Source organism: Lissotriton helveticus, chromosome 1_1 (assembly GCF_964261635.1).
Source record: "Lissotriton helveticus chromosome 1_1, aLisHel1.1, whole genome shotgun sequence".
In the NCBI taxonomy this organism is placed as follows: domain Eukaryota; kingdom Metazoa; phylum Chordata; class Amphibia; order Caudata; family Salamandridae; genus Lissotriton; species Lissotriton helveticus.
This window is the reverse complement of record NC_136057.1, coordinates 1283175509-1283200699: the sequence shown is the minus strand read 5'-3', so window position 1 is coordinate 1283200699 and position 25191 is coordinate 1283175509. Positions and strand designations below refer to the sequence as shown.

The window sequence follows — 25191 nt, the reverse complement described above, 5'->3', positions numbered from 1 at the left end:
TGTAGGTAATTTCTATTTATCGATTCCTAAATACCGAATTTTACCGATTCGGTATTTAAGAATCGGTAAATATAATGTAGGTAAAAAATCATAAAATTTTACCGATTCGGTAATATTCGTTATTTATGGGCCGAATCGGTTCCTGGAGGCCCATAGGAATGAATGGGAAGCCATTCACTATTACCGATTCGGTAAATACCGAATCGGTAATAGGGGGAGCATATTCAGGGGTGGCAGGGTGTCACATTGACACCCTGTTGCACCCCTGAATCATGTCTGTGTGCACATGTGGCGCACATACATGCCCTGAGGGCATGTATGTCTGCCACATGGCACTTTTAAAAAAGCACAAAATTGCTTTTTTAAAGGAATTCGTTATTTACCACCAACTTGTAGTTGGTGGTAAATAACGAATCCTTAAACCAGAAATGCACTAACTTGAGTGCTCCCTACATAGGATTTAAGGATTCGGTAATTGAATCGGTAAATTACTGAATCCTTAAATCCAGCCTCCTACATCGCAAAGGGCTAAATACCGATCGGTAACGGGAAATTTACAGATTTTCGGCCGTTTCCCGACCGGTATTTGCCCACCTACATCTAGCCCATTATCTTGTTCCCATAATGGCAATCTAGCCTATATGATTCAATTGTGCAAAAGTGCTTTTATTCTGAACTGTAATTACCTTGGAGACGTTTACACCATGAGGTTAGTTATTTCGGTGAGTATGTACATTTGACTTGTTTGCAACACCCATGTCCGAAAACTCCCTTCACAAGAACATCATTGGGGTGACCAAATGTCTTCAGGATCTGTTTTTTTAAATTACTTTATGTAGGTCGTCCTCTCCACCTCAGTAACAATCAGCCAACTCTAATGAAATTGATTGGCACATAGAAGTGCCCTAAGGTGCCTGCAGCGGAGTGGACTTCTGCAGATGTACGCAAACCATCGAACCACTGTAGGTTAAGGTTTTAAACTCGTTGAATGCTGCACTGTCTTTTCTTTAATGGAAATCTAAATCAATGAATAAATACAGTGATATAACTCAACTCTATTAGAACGCAAAAAGACCACATCCTCACCATAGCAACAGCTATTATAGTGAAGCGCGCTGTTAATAGTCACCATGTTGGTAATTAAGAAACATGCGTTAAGGCACTGAAAATGAACCTTGCATCTGCCTTGGTGCTCAGTGTCATGAGATGATTTTAGATACATCTGGGCTGTTTTTGCAGTGAGCCGCCCTTCACAGGGTGGCACTGGAACACTCCTTCAATACCAACGCGCTGGTCTCTTAACAACCATATTGGGGCATTGCGTCATCAAACAAGATGGGCGATGGACTGAAGAACTTATCCCTGAGTTATGTGCACTCAAGTCTATGCATGGCAGCTACATGTATTATGTGACCAACTTCATGTACATAACAAGTCAGAGAATCTATGAATTACGTCTTGTAATTGACATTTAACTGCCCACAATTCATTTCAATGACAAAATGTCTTACATTCACTCAGTTGTTATTGAATCCAATATTTTTATTTCGTCGTCAAAGCATTCAAATTCGGACAGAGCATCGTTCAAAAATGATCGATCGATTTACAGCATTATATGCATGTGCAAGCACACGAGAACATATTTACGTTCCATGTGATTTAAAAACATTGCTCATTACAATAGTATGACAGCATCATATCAACTCCGAGAGTTTTGTTTATTAACAACACCGACCACAAATAACATCAAATAAACCTGTTTATCCAGCTAAGACTAAGTTGAAATGCCTCACTTTCCAGTACAATAAATACTAGGAATCTTAGGCTATTAAACAGGTGAGGCTTAAAGACAAGCATCCAGCATTCATGCTCTTTTATATGAAAGCAGAGACAGGCGTGGGCATCTTAGTTAAGTCTCCCTAGCAGCAGTCAAGGGCTTGTACATTAGGAAAGGGATGTCCAGTTACAGTGATCCCTTGTGGTGGATGGAGATATTCTTGTATGGTCGGGACTCGGGCAGTAAGGTATATCCCTTCCTGGAGCTGGTCCTGGCTCATTTAAATCCAAGAGCAGAATCACTGGCCGCTTGGCTGTAGGGTTGTATTACTGAAAAGGGGAGAAGGCAAGGTGTCTGCGCACTAGAGCAGTGTCATCTTAAGGATTTTGGGTGCCCTGGTCAAGACGTATTTTTGGGGCCCGGTACGGAAAAAAATATTATCTATCGCATGCTCATTCAAGCCCACGTAGTGCCAATAAATTCGAAATAACATTTTAAACTTTAACCGGGTCCCACAGCAACCGTTGAAATATGTCTTGCACAGGGACCTCAAACATTCTTAAGGTGACACCGGGTGAAGAGACGGAGTCTGAGGTAGAGGTAGGTTGAGATGGAAAGACGTTTAGATAAAAAGAATAGCAATGGGTCAAATACATAGAATGTTTGTTTTCCCAGAGCAGAGGACCCGTGGGAGGTGGGGATCCTGGGCAATTGCCTACTTTACCCTTGCCTTAAAACTTCTCAGTTATAAATGTGTTTACATCTAATATTCATGGATACTGAGGTGTGTTTTCAGTATTGTAACACGGCAGCAGCTCGCTAATGTTACTGCAAATAATATCTGTGATACACTCTCATTTCTTATATGTTGGGTCCTATTGTTATCTAAAAGAAACCTTTTTTATAAATGTTGCATGAAAAATAAACACAACATTTCTCTGCCAAATGTCTGTAATAGACTCTCACACATCACCCACTTTAAAAATAAATTAAAGATTAATGATATTCAAATCAATCTGTTAAATATTTATTCAAGGTCATAAGGGCAACCCTCTCTGCAGAACAGAGCTGGCTCTATCAGCCCCCCCCCCCCCCCCGAAAGGCTGGGGCCCTAGGCCAGATGCCACTTTGCCCATGCCTTAAAATGTCTCTGATAATTTGGACAATTGCATCTGTATACTGTCAGTGACCTGGCCAAAGAGGGCATGAAACTGCTAAAATTGAATCATCAATTCAAACCTGTTCTGAACAGGACCCCTAAAATAGGTTTGGCCCACGGCCCCCAAAACCCTTAAGTTGTCCCTGCTCTGCCCCATACATTTAGATAAGAAGTGCAACAGGGGTATGTTCTGTTCTGATACTAACACCTGCCATGGACTGAGTGAAGGATTTGGTGTAAATACTTATGGAAATCTATGATTAACTTGGAAGACACCAAAACAGAACTTCACAATCTAATAACGTCCCACAATTTATTTCTCAGTTCCTGATCATGGAAACACAGCAAACAATAGCTGCACTTTCTTCATACAGTGAGACCCTTTGTTCAATGCAAAATCAATATTAGTCGACCAGCTATATTCAAACAAATTATATAGACCAGTTTTATGTGTAATAATTATCACAGATGATAAAAAACCGACACCAGGGTGTGTGGTTTTTCAATATGCGATAATTATCAATTATTCAAAGTTTTGGCCCTGAAATGGTGCACAGCACGCAGATTCTGCTGCTTACAGCTTAATAATCTACGTGTCCTGGTATTTACTGGAGCATTTTCCCAGACCTGCTGAAATTTATTTCTGGGGATGCGATTTTTCAGTGCTTAATTTGGGCCGGTGTTTTCCAGTGCTTGGCACCAGCATTTAATTGTCATCACCAGCACTTATGACAGCCTGCCACATGGCGCCGGTGCTTGTCTCATTTACAGATGAGCAAAAGAACAGTTGTTTATTAACTGAATATACATCATAAAATAGTAACACCTGCTGCCCAAGCCATTCTTATGGCTTTGGGGGACTGCAGTAGTCTGGGTTGTCACATTTGTAGGAGTGTGATGGTTAGTAGTTGTGTTGGTACTGTCACTGGCGACGCTGGCACTGGCAATGTGTAATGCAAGCTTGACCTCCTGATAAGGGCCCTGGCACTTATTGTTTAGCAAAGTAGGCGCTGTGATTTTTATCTCACCCAGTATGTGCCAGGAGCATTAAAAATTGCAAACTCGTAATTCTGATATGTGCGGTAACAGGTGTCAGGTAGGGCCACTCTTAACGAGGGTCTATGTTATAAACTGACTGCTATGCAGTGAAAGTTATCATGTATTGAGGAACATGGCAAGAACGCCAATGTGGCTTGACCAGGCAAATAACATTTGAAGACATGTTTTTCTTGTGCACAGATATAGATTTTATAAAAACAAAATGTGATTGATTACTGCCGGCGTTTGCTCTGGTTATTTTTTGCAAGTTTGCTCTTTTGTCATAATTTAAGATCTGAAAGAAACACGTTCGTGTTAGATTCCTTACCGTAGAATATCCCCAGGCGTCAGACTGGATCCGGAAAGTTTTCGTCGGCAGTACCCCTGCTCCGCGTCCGTTGTCGGCGTCGTGATCGCCGGGATGACGTCGCTGGAGTACTTAGACGCCGCCCTTGTGCGCTGACATCAGTTCTTCTTTTTTCCGCGCCAGCAAGCGCTGATCCGGGAAGAGCGTACCCTTAGTAATTCTTTGACTAACTTTTTGGACATTTTTGTCTATCTTTTTCGAGTTGACTCGACTCCTGCTGACGGTAGGGATGCCCAGATTCAAGCCGTGTGACGCCTGTCACCGACTAATGTCGGTTACCGACCCCCACCGCCGGTGGCTCTACTGGTTGAGGGCCCACCACGATGACAAGTCATGCCCCGACTGACAGGCCTTGACGTCAAAGGTTAGGCAAGAGCGTTCCCGTAAGGAAGAGGTGTGGCGCCGCGGCCAGGGCGACTGACGCTGGAATCTGGGGACCACGGTTCGATCCCCGGCTCCGGCGGCAGGTTAGCCCAGCACCATGTGACTCTGGGCAATAGCTCGCTTAATCTTCCCGACGGCCCCCCAGCGCCTAGAGACCCTTACGGGTGATTGTGCGCTTTAAAAAAAAAAAAAAAAAAAAAAAAAAAAAAAGCTACTCAAACTCCAGCAGTGGGCTCCGCGCAGCTCAAGTTCCCAGTCGAGGAGGAAGTCGAGGGACCGGTCGCGGAGCTGCAGTCATCACCGCTTGTCGGGTTCCAAATCGTCGCATTCAGGTAAGTCGAGGCATGGTAAAAAGAAGTCGAAGAGACACCATCGTTCTTCGACCTCCCCTCTCTGGTCACGCGACTCGGCCGAGGGTTCAGGTGGTGCCACCCTTGCGACTACGGCGGAGCCCACGCAGTCGCATCCAGCCCCACATCCTCCCGTCCCTGGGCTCAATGCGACTCCGGAGCAGATTCAAGACTTCCTCATGGCCATGAGGACTCTCTTTCCGCCGGCGAGACCCACTGGCCCGCCTTCGGGCCCCGCGGGTCCGACTGGGGGTTCTAGCCCTGTGTTGCCGGCGGCTTCGCCCTCGGTGCCACCAGCAACTTCGGTCCCGGTGCTGCAGGACCCCGTGGGATCCAGATCTGGATCCCGGTCGATGCCGGTTGACATCACGACTACTCCGCAGGCACCGACCCCCTCTGAGCCACCACTAGCGTCGTCCACGGGCGACGCTGGCCTCGGTTTCAGCCCCTGCCCGGGCTCGGTGCCAGCGTCCAACGCCGACTGGTGAATTGTTCACCTACGCCCGGCTCCGCCATTTCTGCCTGTTTATCAGGGCATGGATGAAGGGGAGGACTGGGAGGGGTCTCAGGACCCTCTGGCACAGCAGTGCCAGTTAAGTCAGGACTGGGCAGATGAGCTAGGGGAGGCCAGTGGTCTAGACACTTCGCCTGACACTGGTTTTCTCTCTCCTCCTTCCGTGGCTACTTATGCTGTGGTGCTGTGCAAGGCCTTGAGCTCCCTGCAGCGGCCGTGAGGACTAACCTCCTCACCGAGGTGCTTCAACCGCCAGTAAGCTCTTCGGCGCCTGTGCTGCAGTTTAATGAGCCCTCAAAGACATTCTGATGGGCACTTGGTCCAAGCCCACCACAGTCCCTCCTGTGGATCGGAACGTGGCCCGGCGCCACCGCCCAGCTCCGGGTGATCCCTGCTTTTTGTCCACCCACCCCACCCCTGAGAGTCTGGTTATCCAAGCCTCCACGTCACAAACCGCCTTCCCAACCTCACCCCCGGACCGGGAATCCAAAAGGCTGGAACAGTTTGGCAAGAAACTGTTTTCCTCCATCAGCCTAGGGTTGCGGTCCATTAATACCGCATGCCTTTTGGACCGTTACACGTACTCTCTGTGGGATACTGTGGTGGACATGCTGGCTCAGTGTCCAAGGGAGGCCAGAACACGGCTCGCTCAGGCTCTTGCTGAGGGGCGGAATGCAGCACGGTATTCCATTCAATGTGGACTTGACACCACGGACTCGCTGGGCAGAGCGATTGCAACGACGGTGGCGATTCGTCATGCCTGGCTGAGGCCCACTAAACTTTTCAGGGGATGTCCAGAGCACTCTCATGGACATGCCCTTTGATGGCTGTCGCCTCTTTGGTGACAAGGCAGATAGCGCACTGGAGCGCTTTAAGGACTCCAGGGCTACGGCCAAGTCCTTGGGCCTGTTGGCCCAGCCCCAGCAAACTTCTGCTTTTCGCCCCTTTCATGGCCACAGAAGGGGCACCCCGCACGTTTGTCCAGCCACAGGCCCCAGAACCAACCCCAACGTGGTCGCAGACGTGCATTCCGCCGTGGAGGAGCAGGAGGACAGATAGTCGGTCAGTCCACATCCGCTCCCGCAGCATCTGCCTCAAAGCCTTCCTAGTCTGAGCTATCAGGCCCATTCCACGCGAGTGGGAGGCAGGGTTAACCATCACCTGCTCCACTTGTGTACAATCAATTCGGACAGGTGGGTGCTGCAAATCGTCCGAAGGGGCTACTCCCTCCCCTTTGAGGCGACCCCTCCAGCCATGCCACCGCAGTGCCACCGCATGTCGGGGGATTACTTGCAACTTCTGTAGGAGGAAGTTACGGCCCTTTTGGCCAAGGGGGCCATCAAGCGCGTTCCTGGCCCAGAAGTAGGGCAGGGTTGTTACTCCCACTACTTTCTGGTTCCCAAGAAGGGCAAAGGGAGCCTACGCCCAATCTTGGACCTCAAGAGCATCAACGTCTTCCTCCGGAAGGAGAAGTTCAAGATGCTGACGTTAGTTCAGGTTTTGGCTGCCCTAGACCCTGGTGACTGGACGGTAGCATTGGACTTGCAGGACGCTTATTTCCATATTCCCATCCTGCCGGGCCATCAGAGTTACCTGCAGTTCACGGTAAGCCACGAGCACTTTCAGTTTACCGTGCTACCCTTCGACCTCACCAATGCTCCTTGGGTGTTCACAAAAGTGATGGCAGTGGTCGCAGCTCATCAGCGCAGATTAGGGGTTCCAGTCTTCCTCTATCTCGCCGACTGGTTGTTGAAGGCGGGCTCGCCCCAATCAGTCGTCTCCCACCTCCAGACTACGGCCGAATCCTGCATTCGCTGGGGTTCTCCATAAACGTGCGGAAGTCACACCTGAGTCCCTCCCAGAAGCTCCCCTTCATCGGAGCAGTTCTGGGCTCTGTGCAGTTTTGGGTTTATCCTCCCGAGCAGCGGGTTCGGGGTATTCAGGCTCTGATTCTGATCTTTCAGCCTTCATCCCGAGTTTCGGTCAGGATGGCCTTACGGCTGCTAGGTCTGATGGCCTCCTGCATCCTGCTGGTACATCACGCCAGGTGGCGGATGCGGGCTCTGCAGTGGGACCTAAAGTTCCAGTGGGCACAACATCAGGGCAACCTGTCCGACCAAGTCCTGATCTCGGAGGGCACTGCAAGACAGTTGCAGTGGTGGCTCACGGACCGCGATTGGGTCAGCGGCAGATCCCTCTCCCTACCCCAACCGGAGCACACAGTGGTGATGGATGCATCCCTCCTGGGATGGGGGGGGCACATGGGAGAGGCAGGGATCAGAGGCCTCTGGTCTCCGGCGGAGTCCCGGCTCCATATCAACCTTCTGGAGCTGCGGGCGATCCGACTTGCACTGAAGGCATTCCTTTCCTCTGAAGTGTAGTGCAGGTGTTCACGGACAACATCACCACCATGTGGTACTGCAACAAACGGGGCGGGGTGGGGTCATGGACCCTTTGTCATGAGGCTCTGCGCCTCTGGATGTGGCTGGAACATCAGGGCATCACCCTGGTGGTTCAACACCTGGCAGGTTCTCTGAACACCAGGGCGGACAAACTCAGCCATCGGTGCATGATGGATCACGAGCGGCGTCTGAACTCGGACGTGGCGCAAGGTCTCTTTCAGCAGTGGGAAGAGCCTTGGTTAGATCTATTCACCTCCGAAGAGAACGCGCAATGTCATCAATTCTGCGCATTGGAATTTCCCTGGCAGCATTTGCTCTGCGACGCTTTTTGTGGTGAGTGGAGTTGCGGTCTGTTATACGCCTTTCCGCCTATACCACTTCTGCCCAGAGTGCTCAACAAGATCAGGCACGACCGGCCCAAGTCATCCTTGTGGCTCCGGATTGGGCACAAAGATACTGGTATCCCGAGCTACTCAGTCTGTCAATCGATTCCTCGATTCGACTGCCTCTTCAGGAGGATCTCGCAGCAACAGGGGACGGTCCTCCACCCGGACCTGTCCAGCCTCCACCTACATGCGTGGAGATTGAGCGGTGACAGTTGATGCCGTTTGACTTGCCTCCTGAAGTCTGTGATGTCATTCTGGCAGCCAGGCATCCTCATATATAACACACAAATTGGGGAGGGCCTGAGGGACATTTAGAGACCTGCATAGGTTGTATCCCCCTGTACCAATATATGAACAACCTAACAAACCTATGGGTCTATCATCTGAGAATCTAATCAGGAATACAAATTATGTCTCAGCAACACATTGGTATGCACAGGGTCAGACTGATTTGCATATAGCCATGTCTGAAATGGGGTGGCTGAGTGGGCTAAAGAATAGTGATGGATTAAACCCAGATCAGTTGACTGAGGGTGAGTGTTTGATTTGCTCAAACGCTCCGTCCATCATCCCCTTTTGTATCGCTTTGTTCGCCCTAAGTGTGGCAGGGTATGCTCAGACGTGAGTCCCTTGCTCACTTGGCCACTGGATTCAAGATAGCCTGGCTGATGAGGATTATGAATCCGAAACCGGTCCCAGGATGCTTGTTTCCGGTCCATGGACGACATGGCTTGGCAGTTCGGGCTGGACTGTTCCCATGAGGCACAGGGTCAGACTGATTTGCATATAGCCATGTCTGAAATGGGGTGGCTGAGTGGGCTAAAGAATGGTGATGGATTAAACCCAGATTAGTTGACTGGGGGTGAGTGTTTGATTTGCTCAAACGCTCCGTCCATCATCCCCTTTTGTATCGCTTTGTTCGCCCTAAGTGTGGCAGGGTATGCTCAGACGTGAGTCCCTTGCTCACTTGGCCACTGGATTCAAGATAGCCTGGCTGATGAGGATTATGAATCCGAAACCGGTCCCAGGATGCTTGTTTCCGGTCCATGGAAGACATGGCTTGGCAGTTCGGGCTGGACTGTTCCCATGAGGCACAGGGTCAGACTGATTTGCATATAGCCATGTCTGAAATGGGGTGGCTGAGTGGGCTAAAGAATGGTGATGGATTAAACCCAGATCAGTTGACTGGGGGTGAGTGTTTGATTTGCTCAAACGCTCCGTCCATGATCCCCTTTTGTATCGCTTTGTTCGCCCCAAGTGTGGCAGGGTATGCTCAGACGTGAGTCCCTTGCTCACTTGGCCACTGGATTCAAGATAGCCTGGCTGATGAGGATTATGAATCCGAAACCGGTCCCAGGATGCTTGTTTCCGGTCCATGGAAGACATGGCTTGGCAGTTCGGGCTGGACTGTTCCCATGAGGCACAGGGTCAGACTGATTTGCATATAGCCATGTCTGAAATGGGGTGGCTGAGTGGGCTAAAGAATGGTGATGGATTAAACCCAGATCAGTTGACTGGGGGTGAGTGTTTGATTTGCTCAAACGCTCCGTCCATCATCCCCTTTTGTATCGCTTTGTTCGCCCTAAGTGTGGCAGGGTATGCTCAGACGTGAGTCCCTTGCTCACTTGGCCACTGGATTCAAGATAGCCTGGCTGATGAGGATTATGAATCCGAAACCGGTCCCAGGATGCTTGTTTCCGGTCCATGGAAGACATGGCTTGGCAGTTCGGGCTGGACTGTTCCCATGAGGCACAGGGTCAGACTGATTTGCATATAGCCATGTCTGAAATGGGGTGGCTGAGTGGGCTAAAGAATGGTGATGGATTAAACCCAGATCAGTTGACTGGGGGTGAGTGTTTGATTTGCTCAAACGCTCCTCCGTCCATCATCCCCTTTTGTATCGCTTTGTTCGCCCTGAGTGTGGCAGGGTATGCTCAGACGTGAGTCCCTTGCTCACTTGGCCACTGGATTCAAGATAGCCTGGCTGATGAGGATTATGAATCCGAAACCGGTCCCAGGATGCTTGTTTCCGGTCCATGGAAGACATGGCTTGGCAGTTCGGGCTGGACTGTTCCCTTGAGGCACAGGGTCAGACTGATTTGCATATATCCATGTCTGAAATGGGGTTGCTGAGTGGGCTAAAGAATGGTGATGGATTAAACCCAGATTAGTTGACTGGGGGTGAGTGTTTGATTTGCTCAAACGCTCCGTCCATCATCCCCTTTTGTATCGCTTTGTTCGCCCTAAGTGTGGCAGGGTATGCTCAGACGTGAGTCCCTTGCTCACTTGGCCACTGGATTCAAGATAGCCTGGCTGATGAGGATTATGAATCCGAAACCGGTCCCAGGATGCTTGTTTCCGGTCCATGGAAGACATGGCTTGGCAGTTCGGGCTGGACTGTTCCCATGAGGCACAGGGTCAGACTGATTTGCATATAGCCATGTCTGAAATGGGGTGGCTGAGTGGGCTAAAGAATGGTGATGGATTAAACCCAGATCAGTTGACTGGGGGTGAGTGTTTGATTTGCTCAAACGCTCCTCCGTCCATCATCCCCTTTTGTATCGCTTTGTTCGCCCTGAGTGTGGCAGGGTATGCTCAGACGTGAGTCCCTTGCTCACTTGGCCACTGGATTCAAGATAGCCTGGCTGATGAGGATTATGAATCCGAAACCGGTCCCAGGATGCTTGTTTCCGGTCCATGGAAGACATGGCTTGGCAGTTCGGGCTGGACTGTTCCCTTGAGGCACAGGGTCAGACTGATTTGCATATATCCATGTCTGAAATGGGGTTGCTGAGTGGGCTAAAGAATGGTGATGGATTAAACCCAGATTAGTTGACTGGGGGTGAGTGTTTGATTTGCTCAAACGCTCCGTCCATCATCCCCTTTTGTATCGCTTTGTTCGCCCTAAGTGTGGCAGGGTATGCTCAGACGTGAGTCCCTTGCTCACTTGGCCACTGGATTCAAGATAGCCTGGCTGATGAGGATTATGAATCCGAAACCGGTCCCAGGATGCTTGTTTCCGGTCCATGGAAGACATGGCTTGGCAGTTCGGGCTGGACTGTTCCCATGAGGCACAGGGTCAGACTGATTTGCATATAGCCATGTCTGAAATGGGGTGGCTGAGTGGGCTAAAGAATGGTGATGGATTAAACCCAGATCAGTTGACTGGGGGTGAGTGTTTGATTTGCTCAAACGCTCCGTCCATCATCCCCTTTTGTATCACTTTGTTCGCCCTAAGTGTGGCAGGGTATGCTCAGATGTGAGTCCCTTGCTCACTTGGCCACTGGATTCAAGATAGCCTGGCTGATGAGGATTATGAATCCGAAACCAGTCCCAGGATGCTTGTTTCCGGTCCATGGAAGACATGGCTTGGCAGTTCGGGCTGGACTGTTCCCATGAGGCACAGGGTCAGACTGATTTGCATATAGCCATGTCTGAAATGGGGTGGCTGAGTGGGCTAAAGAATGGTGATGGATTAAACCCAGATCAGTTGACTGGGGGTGAGTGTTTGATTTGCTCAAACGCTCCGTCCATCATCCCCTTTTGTATTGAAAGGAAATCAGAGACAAGGATTCTGACTCATGGCGTCATACCGAAGATGGTTAACCCTGTGTTAGCAAAGTGGAAAACTATATTTGGATTCCCATCAATATCATGTGTGATCAAGGCCTCCCCCTGTCTCAGCCACAGCCAGAGGCAACGCCGGACAGAGCGGGGTCTCACTACGCCTGAGCCAGGTCCAGGACGAGGTGAGGTCTCTTCCCCAGGCACACTGGATCCAACAGAGGTACCAGGTGCCGAAGGAGTGAAGTTACAGTTTATGGAGACTTATATCCTTTACTGTTAATAAAATACCACAGCAATATTTTCTTTCATATTGAGTTTTTCACCAACACTAGTTTTGCAGTCGCATTGATATGAGAACAGAGGCCCTGAAGAAAGCCTAGGGTCCATTTCACGTTAAGGCTGAAACATGTTGGCCCCTATGCAGATATTTGGTAAACTGCAGTAGTAATGTTTTGCGCTGTTCTTGGTTTTTAGTTAGGAAGAGGTCTTGGCTAAATAAAAATATTATAATGAGATTCTCTATCCTATTTTAAATTTCACGCACTTTTCTTTTCTGCACTGCACTTACCCGTCAGATCAGATTCTTATGGTTGTCCAAGTGTTGGCACATGTGAACTATGAGTCCGTGGAGGGTACTACAGCTGTCTCGGTGATCTAGAGACACAAGACCCAGGACGGAGGACCATATGAGAATATTGATCACACATGATATTGATGGGAATCCAAATATAGTTTTCCACTTTGCTAACTCAGGGTTAACCATCTTCTGTATGACGCCATGAGTCAGAATCCTTGTCTCTGATTTCCTTTCAGCATACCAATGTGTTGCTGAGACATAATATGTATTCCTGATTAGATTCTCAGATGATAGACCCATAGGTTTGTTAGGTTGTTCAGCCAGGCGTCCTCCACAAAAATGCTATACGCCTGCAGGTGGAACACATTTGTGGCATGGTGAACAGAAAAGGCTGTGGATCCCCTTTCCACCCCTCTTCCTGAGGTTCTCCTCTTCTTTCCCTGGCCCAGCAGGGCTCTGCTCTGGGCACCATCCAGGGATATCTTTCAGCTGTTTCAGCCTTCTTGAGGCTTCCTGATCAGCTTTCTCTTTTCAAAACCCCCGTTTTAAATAGATTCTTGAAAGGCATTACTCACATGTTTGCCCCTGTTCCCTTTGTAATGCCTCAGTGGGACTTGAATCTGGTGTTAACCTATCTGATGTGTGCTCCCTTTATGCCACTCCATAACTGTTCTCTTCGTCTTCTGACTCTCAAGACTACTTTCCTGGTTGCCATCACCTCTGCCAGAAGAGTGAGTGAGCTCCAGGCTTTCTTCTAAGCCTCCTTTCCTCTCTTTCCACCTGAACAAAGTTGTTCTGAGGACTTGTCCTTCTTTTCTACTCAAGGTGGTTACTGCCTTTCACATCGGCCAGACCATTACCTTGCCCACCTTCTTTCCGCCTCCGCTTCCTTCAAAAGAGGAAGAGAGGCTCCACCATCTGGACCCAAAACGTGCGCTTTCTTTTTATCTGAACCGCACACAACAGTTCCGGGTGGACAACCAACTTTTTGTTGGCTAAGTGGGCACTAAGAAGGGACTGGCGGTGCACAAACGGACCATCTCTCGGTGGGTCGTTTTGTGCATCAAGATCTGTTATTCCTTGGCCAAAAAGGATTCTCCTGAGGGGCTACGCGCCCATTCCACTCGGGCCACGGCGACTACTACTGCCTTGGGACAGGGAGTCACTTTGCAGGACATTTGTCAGGCAGCTACGTGTGCCTCGCTGTAGACGTTTGCCAAGCATTACTGACTGGACAGCCAAGTCCGAGAGACGGCTTCTTTGGACGTTCAGTTCTCCAGGACTTTCTGGTGTGATTTTGGTTCACAGACCCACCACCGGGGTTGGTATTGCTGGGGTATCTATTCTACGGTAAGGAATCTAACACTAACATGTTTCTTTCAGATGCACAAGTTACTTACCTTCGGTAACTATATATCTGTAAGAAACATTAGTTAGTGTTAGATTCCTTACGACCCACCCATCCTCCCCGTTCTGCGAACCAATATCTAGGGTTAAGGACATCCCTTTCAGGGCCCTAGTTTCATGGCACCAGTGTCGGTTTCTTGCATGGCTCTGCATTCCTGGCGTGGAAAGCTATGTACAGAACTGACGTCAGTGCACTAGGGCGGCGTCTAAGTAGTCCAGCGATGTCATCCCGGCGATCACGACGCCGACGACGGACGCGGAGCTGCAGACGGCGCCTACCGACGCGCAGGGGTACTGCTTACGAAAACTTTCCGGATCCAGTCTGATGCCTGGGGATATTCTATGGTAAGGAATCTAACACTAACTAATGTTTCTTACGAAGGTAAGTAGCTTGTCCTTCATGCTTAATTTAACAGTTGTTGTGGTGTTACCCTCTGATGCCAACTTTAGAAGTGCCCACTGATAGATTTAAATTCCATGAAATGTGTTAGCTCTGTTTTTCTCTTGCCACTCCTCTCTGCTCCTTCTGTCAATGCCACAGTGAGATGTTTGACCTCAGTAGAAGTAAGTCTATGTAAACTGTACCGCAGTCATTTATATCACTTGCTGAATTTACCTCAAACAAAGTTTTGTAGCAGAAACCATAGTATCTTTTTAACTACAGCTGGAATTCTACGAAATGTATACATGTTGTTCTAAGGAGGCAATTGAATATCAATCCGTGGTGTCAATCTTATTCAGAATTCTTAGAAATTGTATTTCTGCTACATGATGATTGTGTGACAAGTGCCTAGTAGCAAATGTTCGAAACTCGCGTAATGGTCATAAAAATATTTTTTCCTAGACTCTAATTGTAAGCAAATTTCTTGAAAAAAAAGCCCTTTATGGTCAGAATTCCAGGAGATGGTGTTTGTCACCCTTCAGCATTCAGATTAACAGGCTGCTAAATTGAATACTCCCAAAAGTCTGGTTTGTTGTCTGTAAGAGAGCAGTTCTTAAGTGCGCAGCGAATGGCTTGCTGACACTTCACTGGCTTGGACCATTCAAAAGAGCTCGGAACTTCAGGGCAGAGCTGAATCTTCTAATGAGCTGCAGGATCCCTGCTGGCTGCCCATGATGTGAGTAATCCTTCCTCCTGCTGAGCTGGACCAATCTCGACATGCACAATTGGGCACTGGTTAGTGACGGCTTCCTGTGCTTGGGTTCCCTATTCCATCAGCTTGTTAACTCTCACCAGCCTGCTTGGGCTATCGTCACGACAGTTACCAGAAAGCATTGCTTTGAGCATTGGTTTGGGTGCTGCACACTGGTGCATTCAATGTCCTGCAAGGATGGAAGGCGAAATTGGCCCTGCTAGGATTTGTATTTGTGACCTGCAAGTCTCTGCAAATGTTAGTGGCGAGGCTCTGTGATAGCTCCGTCAACGTAGCTGGTTTTTGTGAGAGACAAAGCTGCTAGGGTGGGAAATTGGAAATATGCATGTCTCATAGAGTATGTCAACCCTTCAGATTGGTTTCCTACCCGCACATTCATAAATAGTTTGTCCTAAAACCTGCCTTAAACCAACTTTGGTCTGGGTGTGCCAGCGACAGGCAAATGAAGCAGCACAGCAGAGGGTATGTAGTGTTTTAATATTTACACCTATAGTGGACTCACTGAAGGTGTTTGATGAAAATGCTTCTGTGTAGATTTATGGATAATGACGGGGGCACCTAAAAAGACATTTTAATCTAACAATGTCCCAAAGTTTACTTCTCAGTTTGTGATCATGAAATACTCCAATGTCAACATGTGTTTCACAGTGATTACCTTTGTTTAAAGTGATATCAATATTGGTCCAAGAGAGTACAATCAAACAAAATCTATGGGTCTCATTATGAGTAGCCCGGTTAATGGCCTAGCTTCCAAAATCCAAATTGAAGGCTGTCAATCCCTTATCCTTATGATGTCGATGTCATGCAAGAAATATGGGATCTGAAAGAGGAAGCCTTCAATGGATATACATGTTTCTCTCTGCCAGCGATGGCATTACCCTCTGGACCGGCCAAGTGTGGGCTATCAGCCTGACTTAACATTGGCTGTAAAATTACTCCCCTTCTTTTAGACCAGTGGGAGGTGCAGGTGTTCTGCCTTTGTTGGAATGTTAATTATTGTGTTTACATGATCGATTTTTAGGGCTCGCCTGCTGTGCACATGTGCACAGCTGGAAGCTCTATAGGGGCTTATCCAGTGTTTAACCACCACTGGCGATTCCTTTGAGTGCATGTGCTTTTTAGGTCATTGCGCAAGCGCAAGCCCTAAAAAGCGCGTGCACAATGCCACCAGCCGCCTGCCTGCCTGCCTCGCATTACCACATCAAAGGCAGCCCTCCCAGCGCATTTGTCACCACCTAATTATTCACGGCCGCCCGGCCGTACTTTCAGTTTCACGGCCGGAGGCCGTGTCTCCTTTTAAAACCTGTTTAACTTGTTTCTTTGAGGTATAAAGAAATTAGAGACAGGCGTTTTATTTAGGGATTGTAGACTTTCATGCATGCTGATTACCCATTCCGGGGACAGTTCCATTTCTATTTTCCACCTACCTTAACAATTGATAAATCAGCATCTCTAACCAACAGAATGCAGGGGCTATTCGGGAGATTTCTCTGTAGAGAGCAGGGCAGAGAAAGCCAAGTAGGGCTATGTCTTCCCGCCTTTCCCGCGCATGTGAAGGGGCACAGACGTCAAACACCATGCCTTTGAAATGCACCAACCTTTCATTAAATCTCAGATCCCTTAAAAGCAGAGGCCGATATCGCACGTTTTCCCTCCAGCTTGCCATGTGTCTTGCATTTCCGCCTAGTTTCTGGTGCTTTCTGTTTGTTCTTCCCAGTCAATAACCGCCGCCTGCCATTAGAAGGCTGTAAAGTATTCCATGTGCCATTAAGGCGTCCGAGGGTCTTTGAATGCTGAGTGCACGCATCCGCCTCTTTCATTCCAAACTCAGCTGTGACTCCAGCGCCCCAGTGACAGCTCCAATCTCTCGAACGAGTGTATTTGCATCGTAATCGTCACACCGAAAATATCTGCACACAAGGAAGGAAGATGGAAAAGCTACCAGGTTACAATGTCACAGACACACAACTCCCTCGAGATTCGGGTTTTAGCACGAGCTCGGAGTGTGGAGTAGAGTTGTGTGTGAGTGTGCTCCCCAAACATATCGCATCATAATTTGCACGAAGCACACCTGCAGCTCAATTTCTGTGTCACCCTCCCCTATCAAGGCATTTTTTTCTGAGCGGTGTCATAGCTAAGTGGGTTAATGTGCATGTTGTAGAGAACTGTGTGCAATTTGAAGATCATGGGTCCTGCGCTCACTAATGCAGCTCTCATTGTTAATGTGCTGTAACTTTCGTGAAAGTTGAGGTGTGTTCTCTAAAGGGAATGACCAAAAAAAGTGTAACTAGAAATCCTTTCTAAGATGCATGGCCTACGTAATATGGCTGTGGTTTAAAGCACGTGACCTGGCATGCATGAAGAAATTGAATTAACGCCACAAAACAGATTTATTTGTACCGTACTGCACAATTGGAACGAAACTAGTCGTTCCATGGTCAGCAGTTTAACCACTCTGATGCTGAGTGAGTAAGCACTCAGATTCTAATATTGCTAAACAAATTTCTTGAAGTTGATTTCAAATACATCTCTAGATAATGTACTATCCGTTGTTTTATTACAACATGAGTGTTCTGACACCAGGGCATCCTCGTAATAAGACCATTGAATCCAGCTCCACCGAGGCACCCATCATACAGCTCCACCAATGCACCCACCACACAGCTCCACCGAGGCACCCACCACCCAGCTCCAACGATGCACCCACCACACAGCTCCAATGATGCACCCACCACCCAGCTCCACCGATGCACCCACCACCCAGCTCCACCGATGCACCCACCACACAGCTCCACCAATGCACCCACCACCCAGCTCCACCAATGCACCCAGCACACAGCTCCACCGAGGCACCCACCACACAGCTCCACCGAGGCACCCACCACACAGCTCCACCGAGGCACCCACCACACAGCTCCACCGATGCACCCACCACACAGCTCCACCGATGCACCCACCACACAGCTCCACCTACACAGCTCCACCGATGCACCCACCACACAGCTCCACCGAACGACCCACCACCCAGCTCCACCAATGCACCCAGCACACAGCTTCACCGAGGCACCCACCACACAGCTCCACCGAGGCACCCACCACACAGCTCCACCGAGGCACCCACCACACAGCTCCACAGATGCACCCACCACACAGCTCCACAGATGCACCCACCACACAGCTCAACAGATGCACCCACCACACAGCTCCACCTACACAGCTCCACCGATGCACCCACCACACAGCTCCACCGATGCACCCACCACCCAGCTCCACCGATGCAACCAGCACACAGCTCCAACGACACAGCTCCACCGATGCACCCACCACACAGCTCCACCGATGCACCCACCACACAGCTCCACCGATGCTTCAACTAAGCTCCAGCAATGCACCCACCACACAGCTCCACCAATGCACCCACTAAGCTCCACCAATGCATCCACCACACAGCTTCACAGATGCACCCACCACACAGCTCCACCTACACAGCTCCACCGATACACCCACCACACAGCTCCACCAATGCACCCACCACACAGCTCCACCAATGCACCCACCACCCAGCTCCACCGATGCACCCAGCACACAGCTCCACAGATGCACCCACCACACAGCTCCACAGATGCACCCACCACACAGCTTCACCGAGGCACCCACCACACAGCTCCACAGATGAACCCACCACACAGCTCAACAGATGCACCCACCACACAGCTCCACCTACACAGCTCCACCGATGCACCCAGCACACAGCTCCAACGACACAGCTCCACCGATGCACCCACCACAGCGCTCCACTGATGCACCCACCACACAGCTCCACCGATGCACCCACCACAAAGCTCCACCGAGGCACCCACCACACAGCTCCACCGAACGACCCACCACACAGCTCCACCGAGGCACCTACCACACAGCTCCACAGATGCTCCCACCACACAGCTCAACAGATGCACCCACCACACAGCTCCACCTACACAGCTCCACTGATGCACCCAGCACACAGCTCCACAGATGCACCCAGCACACAGCTCCACAGATGCACCCAGCACACAGCTCCACAGATGCACCCAGCACACAGCTCCACAGATGCACCCACCACACAGCTCCACTGATGCACCCACCACACAGCTCCACTGATGCACCCACCACACAGCTCCACCGATACACCCACCACACAGCTCCACCGATGCTCCAACTAAGCTCCAGCAATGCACCCACCACACAGCTCCACCAATGCACCCACTAAGCTCCACCGATACACCCACCACACAGCTTCACAGATGCACCCACCACACAGCTCCACCTACACAGCTCCACCGATGCACCCACCACACATCTCCACTAATGCACCCACCACCCAGCTCCACCGATGCACCCAGTTCCACAGATGCACCCACCACACAGCTCCACCGATGCACCCACCACACATGCCCCCACTACACATGCCCCCACCACACAGCTCCACAGATGCCCCCACCACACAGCTCCACCGATGCACCCACCACACAGCTCCACCGATGCACCCACCACACAGCTCCACCGATGCACCCACCACACAGCTCCACCGATGCACCCACCACACAGCTCCACCGATGCACCCACCACACAGCTCCACCGATGCACCCACCACACAGCTCCACCGATGCACCCACCACACAGCTCCACCGATGCACCCACCACAAAGATCCACCGATGCACCCACCATAGAGCTCCACCGATGCACCCACCACACAGCCCCGCCGAGGCACCCACCACACAACTTCGCCGAGGCACCCACCACACAGCTCCGCCGAGGAACCCACCACACAGCTCCGCCGATGCACCCACCACACAGCTCCGCCGATGCACCCACCACACAGCTCCGCCGATGCACCCACCACACAGCTCCACCGATGCACCCACCACACAGCTCCACGGATGCACCCACCTCCACAGATGCACCCACCACCCAGCTCCACAGATGCACCCACCACCCAGCTCCACAGATGCACCCACCACCCAGCTCCATCGATGCTCCAACTAAGCTCCACCAATGCACCCACCACACAGCTCCACCAATGCATCCACTAAGCTTCACCGATGCACCCACCACACAGCTCCACCGATGCACCCACCACACAGCTCCACCGATGCACCCACCACACAGCTCCACCGATGAATCCACCACACAGCTCTCCGATGCATCCACCACACAGCTCCACCGATGCACCCACCACCCAACTCCACCGATGCACCCACCACACAGCTCCACCGACACAGCTCCACCGACGCACCCACCACACAGCTCCACCAACACAGCTCCACCGATGCACCCACCACACAGCTCCACTGATGCACCCACCACACAGCTCCACCGACACAGCTCCACCGATGCACCCACCACACAGCTCCACCGACACAGCTCCACCGATGCACCCACCACACAGCTCCACCGATGCACCCACCACACAGCTCCACCGATGCACCCACCACACAGCTCCACCTACACAGCTGCAGCGATGCACCCATCACACAGCTCCAGCGATGCAGCCACCACACAGCTCCACCGATGCAGCCACCACACAGCTCCACCGATGCAGCCACCACACAGCTCCACCGATGCAGCCACCACACAGCTCCACCGATGCAGCCACCACACAGCTCCACCGATGCAGCCACCACACAGCTCCTCCGACACAGCTCCACCGATGCACCCACCACCCAACTCCACCGATGCACCCACCACACAGCTCCACCGACACAGCTCCACCGATACACCCACCACACAGCTTCACCTACACAGCTCCACTGAGGCACCCACCACACAGCTCCACTGATGCACCCACCACACAGCTCCACCGACACAGCTCCACCGATGCACCCACCACACAGCTCCACCTACACAGCTTCACCGATGCACCCACCACCCAACTCCACCGATGCACCCACCACACAGCTCCACCGACACAGCTCCACCGATGCACCCACCACACAGATCTACCTACACAGCTCCACTGATGCAACCACCACACAGCTCCACCGATGCAACCACCACACAGCTCCACCGATGCAACCACCACACAGCTCCACCGATGCAATCACCACACAGCTCCACCGAGGCACCCACCACACAGCTCCACCGAGGCACCCACCACACAGCTCTACCGAGGCACCCACCACACCGCTCCACAGCTGCACCCACCACACCGCTCCACAGCTGCACCCACCACACCGCTCCACAGCTGCACCCACCACACAGCTCCACCGATGCACCCACCACACAGCTCCACCGATGCACCCACCACACAGCTCCACCGATGCACCCACCACACAGCTCCACCGATGCACCCACTAAGCTCCACCGATGCACCCACCACACAGCTTCACAGATGCACCCACCACACAGCTCCACCTACACAGCTCCACCGATGCACCCACCACACATCTCCACCAAAGCACCCACCACCCAGCTCCACCGATGCACCCAGTTCCATAGATGCACCCACCACACAGCTCCACTGATGCACCCACCACACATGCCCCCACTACACATGCCCCCACCACACAGCTCCACAGATGCCCCCACCACACACCTCCACCGATGCACCCACCTCCACCGATGCACCCACCACACATGCCCCCACCACACATGCCCCCACCACACAGCTCCACAGATGCCCCATCACACAGCTCCACCGATGCACCCACCACACAGCTCCACCAATGCACCAACCACACAGCTCCACCGATGCACCCACCACACAGCTCCACCGATGCACCCACCACACAGCTCCACCGATGCACCCACCACACAGCTCCACCGATGCATCCACCACACAGCTCCACCGATGCACCCACCACCCAACTCCACCGATGCACCCACCACACAGCTCCACCGACGCACCCACCACACAGCTCCACCAACACAGCTCCACCGACGCACCCACCACACAGCTCCACCGATGCACCCACCACACAGCTCCACCGATGCACCCACCACACAGCTCCACCTACACAGCTCCACCGATGCACCCACCACACAGCTCCACCGATGCACCCACCATACAGCTCCAACTACACAGCTCCACCGATGCACCCACTACACAGCTCCACCGATGCACCCACCACACAGCTCCACCTACACAGCTCCAGCGATGCACCCTCCACCCAACTCCACCGATGCACCCACCACACAGCTCCTCCGACACAGCTCCTGATGCACCCGCCACACAGCTCTACCTACACAGCTCCACCGATGCACCCACCACACAGCTCCACTGATGCACCCACCACACAGCTCCACCGACACAGCTCCACCGATACACCCACCACACAGCTCCACCTACACAGCTCCAGCGATGCACCCATCACACAGCTCCAGCGATGCAGCCACCACACAGCTCCACCGACACAGCTCCACCGATGCACCCACCACACAGCTCTGCCGATGCACCCACCACACAGCTCCGCCGATGCACCCACCACACAGCTCCGCCGAGGCACCCACCACACAGCTCCGCCGAGGCACCCACCACACAGCTCCGCCGAGGCACCCACCACACAGCTCTGCCGATGCTCCAACTAAGCTCCACCAATGCACCCACCACACAGATCCACCAATGCACCCACCACACAGCTCAGCCCTGGCACCCACCACACAGCTCCGCCGTGGCACCCACCATACAGCTCCACCGATGCTCCAACTAAGCTCCACCAATGCACCCACCAAACAGCTACATCGATGCACACACCACTCAGCGCAACCACAGCATCACTGGTTCAAATATGTTCTTTCAATTTTTCAAGCTTTCACGCTTTATTACAAATCACAAAAAGATGTTAATATTTCACTTCTGTTCTTGGATTTTCGTCACAATAAAAAACACTGAACATAATCTTCACAAATGTTATTTACAAAAGTTTAAGCTATTGCCATTACAAATTAAATAAATTATTTAAGTATTAATTATTTAAAAAAATTAAAAGCCATTGTTATTTGTAATATCAATACATCTAAGTCACGTAAATACAAAACATGTTGCATTGCAAATGCTATAGGTGTCACATTTGCGAAAGTTATAACTATTGGCATTGTAAATGATAAAGCTATTAATTTAGCTATTTAAAAAAAAACACAAATAAAAATAATTCATTTATAACACCAATAGCTCAAACTTTCCTAATGCGAGCCCTATTGCATTTCCAATGCTTGTTATAATAGCAATTTTTCCAGCAAGGGCATCTGAAATTTTCAGGGTTTGTTTTCTATTATTGACCTGTTAACTGAAAAGGAGACCCGGGCTGAATGTCCTTTTAACCTACTGGTGGCAGGGGATTTTAACGCTAAATTAGGGCATCAGCCTCCCCTAACATCAACCATTTTTGATCTCTTTAATCGAGAAGTTGACCACAAGGATATAGATGCTCGGGGACGCATATTTTCTTCCTTGCTGGCTGGGCGTGACCTTGTTAGCAAGGCCCATAATTCTGCTTGCCCTTAATTTCCATTTTTTATAGGAAGGGGCATTATAGAATATGTTTTTACCTCCCGGTGTATGTCACTGAATATTTTAAGTAGTGAAGTGCTTGCCCAGATCTATAGTGATCACAACCCCATCGCAATACAAATAGCTGTCCCGTTAAAGTGAAATAGGCCTAAAATCCTGCTTCCTCAAGCACTAACCGTGATGGATGCTGGACGAAGGGCGGTATGGAGAACAGCAAATCTGAAGTATGTTATGTCTCAAGTGGTCTGTAGACGCCTGTAATTTAGAAATAGGAGACCCAGTATCTACACTAAGCCATTTTATTGATCTTTTAACATGGATTATAGGGACGCTATCTAAAACTTGGATTCATCCACATCCCTATGCTAAATCCTGGTTTGATAAGGAATGCAGAGTGGCAAATGAATCCTTGCGTAGGGCCCTAAAAAAACCTCCCAGAGACCAGGTTGCAATTGCAGCAAATAGAAAGACTTATCAAATGGCCCTAAAGACAAGAATTGGCATAGCCAATTGGTCCCGCTTTTGGGACGTTATAAGTATTTACTTATGCAGCACAATATCCTTGGTGCAACCGCATCAACTGTTGCATGGCTAAACACTTATAAGATCCCAAAGGCGAGACCTATTGGCTATGGCAATATTTGTTTCACTTCTAGGGAGGCGCTGGGCGCTTTGCCAAAGCTCAGTACCAGTGCTTGTCTTATTGATTCACCTGGTGGTCTTGTGGAAGAATACAACAAATAGGGTTTGAGCAACGAAGGGATCGAACTCAAGCTGGACAGTCTAAAACAAGCAGAGCCAGCAAATAGAAAGCAAGCAAATGTAAGTTACAACCCACAAAGCCATTGGTAAGCAATGGGCGTAATGCATTCCCTGGAAAGCTTTCGTTAGCAAACCAGACCCCGCCTAAAAAGCATTTGACCTGAGATGAAAGTGTGTGTCCTTGGACAGAAGAATTTGTAAGCCCTTTATCTGGTGTGACCCCAGGCAAATGTCTGGCTCTGCCTGGATATCAGGCCTGCCTGTGCATTGTCAATGTCTTACAAAAGATTCATCAATGGAAGCGAGATCTGCAAACCCCTCAGGTCCATCTATCTAGAGACCGATACTGCAGCTGGGCCAGACTGACTACACTCAGCCAACAAGGATGTACTTTCCTCCCATTTCTACCTTCATTTCAGTTCTTATTTTCTGTAGCTCTTACGATTTGTTTTCATTGAAAAAGTCTTGCAGAATAAAGAACATCTTTAGCCAGGCTACTGAAAAGTTACAGAGTAGTTCATACTGGGGTCAAACAGCAACTATGCTGATAAAATGCAGCAGACAACTAGCTCTAGTTGGACCCCATTCATCTGTGTGTGTCTGTCTTATCTGTCTGTCTGTCTGGGGATGGGTGGTGGTGAAATACTGCTGCTGGGCTCTGTAAAATAGTGGCCTAGGCCTGGGGTCGTTGGCAATGATGACACACTGGAGCTTGTTAACAGTAGTGTCCAGCTCCAAACTGAGCCACGCCCAGAGCCCTGGGCTATTTATTGCCAAACACACGTTGTCCTGGCGTACGCCAGGCAAAACCATTGTATCACGTTCACGGGGCAGTGGCTTGGGGAGACCACCCCTCAG

General features: G+C 50.5%; 1 protein-coding gene across 5 annotated transcripts in view; it reads left to right on the top strand.

The window, feature by feature from the left end:
• Nucleotides 1-25191, top strand: part of CADPS2 (calcium dependent secretion activator 2) — a 2489915-nt gene that overhangs the window by 1742906 nt on the left and 721818 nt on the right. The window lies entirely within an intron of this gene.